Source organism: Musca autumnalis, unplaced genomic scaffold, assembly GCF_047663935.1.
Source record: "Musca autumnalis isolate F117 unplaced genomic scaffold, ASM4766393v1 scaffold_4, whole genome shotgun sequence".
Classification (NCBI taxonomy): Eukaryota; Metazoa; Arthropoda; class Insecta; order Diptera; family Muscidae; genus Musca; species Musca autumnalis.
Window position 1 is genome coordinate 5,553,811 of NW_027411977.1, and position 3,613 is coordinate 5,557,423.

Below are 3,613 nucleotides of genomic sequence, written 5' to 3' on the forward strand. Positions count from 1 at the left end.
TTTGACGATTTTCGACCAAAAACTGTTTGCATATTTTGCATATTTTTTGCATATTCTGCATATTTTTGCATATTTTGCATATTTTTTGCATATTTTGCATATTTTTTGCATATTTTGCATATTTTTTTTGCATATTTTGCATATTTTTTGCATATTTTGCATATTTTTTGGCATATTTTTTGCATATTTTTTGCATATATTTTGCATATTTTTTGCATATTTTTTGCATGTTTTTGATATGACCCCAAATATCGAAAAATTGACCCTCAAAACGCCTAGATCCAAAATTTGAGTCCAATCGGATGAGAAATAAAAAACATGCAAAAATCCGATGTCTATTTATTAGTTTAGTGTTTGTGTTATATTACATCACAAATTTACACAAATAAGTTGTCTGTTCCAAATAAGTTGTCTGTTCCAGTACTGCAAGAATCTACTATTTTTTTTCGATAACATAAAGGAAAATTTGTTATTGTAGTAGAAAGTAGTAGCTTCTTGCAGGTTCTGGAACGATTAATATGTCATGATCTAGCCTTTGGAATGTGGTAGATGATGAACTTGTTAGAGCTTTCTGGATCCCATTTACTGACTTTGAATGACTATTAAATATTTCCTGATTATGTCGGTGGGGATGTCTTCCCAATCATCATTATGCTTGGTAAAGAATATACTACCCAAAAATTCGGTATTCCAACTATACCCATTTTGATGGGTTTTATTGGATTTGGCGCAGTTTTTCAGATTTATTATGATAGGAGAGGGTAATATCTATCCATTTAGTAAAATTTAAGTCATTCCAATACTATTGAGAGAAGAAATAGTGCGCTGTTGTAGGTCGTTTCAAAATACTGCATTGATGGTCTTTTTTTCCGGTATTTTCCAGAGGTATTTTGATGTTTTCAAAGTCAAAATCAGGCTCTTTTGCATTGGTCTATTATCCGACAATACATATTGAGTCAAATATTCATTCTTCGCTTACTTGTCTGTGGCCGATTCATCATTGTTTTTTGTTAATATGGTCTCAATCGTTTTTAATATGGTCTCAATCGGTTTAATCAGAAATCGAATAGCAATATAAAAAACCTGTTTAGATTCAACGTGTTTTTACCTATGGTTTTTCCTTTACGCGGTCGTAACTACCACGTAAATTAATTTTTTTTGCTAAATTTTTGAGCTTTGTACAAAAACATCTAAATTAATCCAGCAATAGTCATAGTTACTGGCAAACTACAATAGTTCGCGTATTATAATAGTGCAAACCTTGGCTTCATGGAAACTAAAAAATTTTGACTTTTCCTCATATACACTTTCATACGGGCAAAATGTGCCTCATCGAAATAATGGTTTTAGACCCCAAGTATGTTTGGACGAAATGTGTTTCAGACAATTTGGAGTCGATTGAGCAATGTCCGTCCGTCTGTCTGTCTGGCTGGCTGGAGCGCACGATAACTCTCGAAAGGATGAACCGATTCGGTTCAAATTTTGGCTTTCCTAATATTTTGTCCAAACTTAGTTTAAGTTCGAAAATGGGCTATATCGGTCCACTCCTTCCGGTAGCTCCCTCACAAAACTTCCAATATGTTCGGAAAATTTGTGCACACGATAACTCTTGAAGGGAGTAACCTATTGGGTCCATACTTTGCAAATCGTGAAACGTCCACCAGACTTAGATGAGGTCCCAATATGGACTAAATCGGTCCACTCCTTCGGGTACATCCCACACAAAATTTGGGACCAGCTCTGGAATCGCTTTGATTTTTGTTGCAACAACTTGTATTCTCTGCCCCGCATACGACGGGCCAAGTTTCATCAGGGGCAAGTCCATACTTTCTGAGAAAATAGACTGAAAGACGCAAAAAGCCCCTATGACACCGTGTGTAGTGGTTGAAGCGCAAGATAACTCTCGAACGATGTGCCGATTCGGTCCAAAATTTGGCCTTCTTAATATTTTGTCCAAACATAGTTCAAGTTCGAAGATAAGCCATATCAGTCCACTGTTTCAGGTACCTCCCCCACAAAAGTTCAAAAATGTCGGAAAAATTGTGCGCACGATAACTCTTGAAGGGAGTGACCGATGTAATCCATACTTTGACATCCAAATATATCTACCGGATATAGATCAAGCTCGAATATGGACTATATTTGTCTATTCCATCAGGCACCTCTCACACAAAATTTTGGATAAGTTCACTTTAAGGCCTGCTCTCGAATCACTTTGATTTTTGTTGAAGCGATTTGCATTCGCTACCTCCATTACGACGGCAAAAGTTTTTTCAGGAGCAAGTTAAAATTTCTTGGGAAAACAGCAAGAAAGGTGTAAAAACCGATAACTCCGAACTGTTCAACCGATTTGGTCCAACATTGGGTCTTCGTCATGTTATATCCAGACTTAGTTTCATGGTGCAATACCGGTCCACAACTTCCGGTACTTCTCCCTTATATTTAAAAAAAAAGCCACATAATTCTGAAGAGACCTTAACTACATTCGATCTGTCCGTAGGTGAACGTTTAACTTCACATTGGCTGAGGGTATATGGCAAATTTCAAATTTCATGGGTACATGGGTTACGAAAAAAATCGTGGTTTCAAATCTGTTCGCGTTCACAAAATTGGATGCTGCACTCAAAAGTTATATGCGGTTTTACTCTCTTGTAAAGAAAAAAATATTTAAAAATTCCTATTGTGTTGTAATATGAACATGTATATATGAATCGTTAGCAGCATTTGATATCTATCCGTAGGTGCTAAAATAGTTGCTAAATTTATTTTTATTTTAGCGGAAAATCAAAAGATATTGAAGAAATCTTGGAATAAATTTTATTTATTCTAAATCAGAGTTCAAAAAATCTCTTAAAAAAATAATTTAAAAATACGTACAGAATCTAGACTACGCGTAGAAAAATGTGAGACCAAAATTATAAAGATCGCGTTTATAACTTGCATATTACAGCAACAACAAAGAACGGAAACTTATTGTTGGAAATTATTTCAAAAATATATTTTTGGTAAAATACGAAAAATTTGAAAAATAAATGTTGGGAGTTATTCTCTTATTTCGCTAAATTTCGATCCAAATCCTGAAGTATTTTGCTTAATCTTCTACGAGAAAAGTAATTAGTCATCGTGAAGGTATATTTGCTTTCTGTGATAAGCAATAGAAATAAGAAGTAGAGAGTAATATTGAAATTACAATCAAAGAAAAAACACAAAAATTAAAAAGCGTGTAATTCGCGAATCCGTTTAAATCAGTTGAGGTGCATGTGCTTTTCGGATACAGGGAGTCCATGTCTATCAATATGCATGAATTTTCCCATGTTTCATTCAGCGGCCAAAGTGTGCCATCAGTTGCATCTTACTATTCAAAAAACCTTCAAGTGGGCAAAAATTACCTTTTTGGCAAATATTATAACCGCGTATAAAGGATTACGTTTATGCAAAAATAATCAAAGAAAATCGCGGTTCAATTCGCGGAATTGTCAAAATATATTTTTGCAGATTTTCCTACTTTCAAGGTATCTATATCCGGCGTTTTAGTGGATGGATTCGACCGCGGAAGAGCTCATTAGATCCGGCACGTAAAAAAACTAAAATCACGCGGGGTTCAGGGGTACCT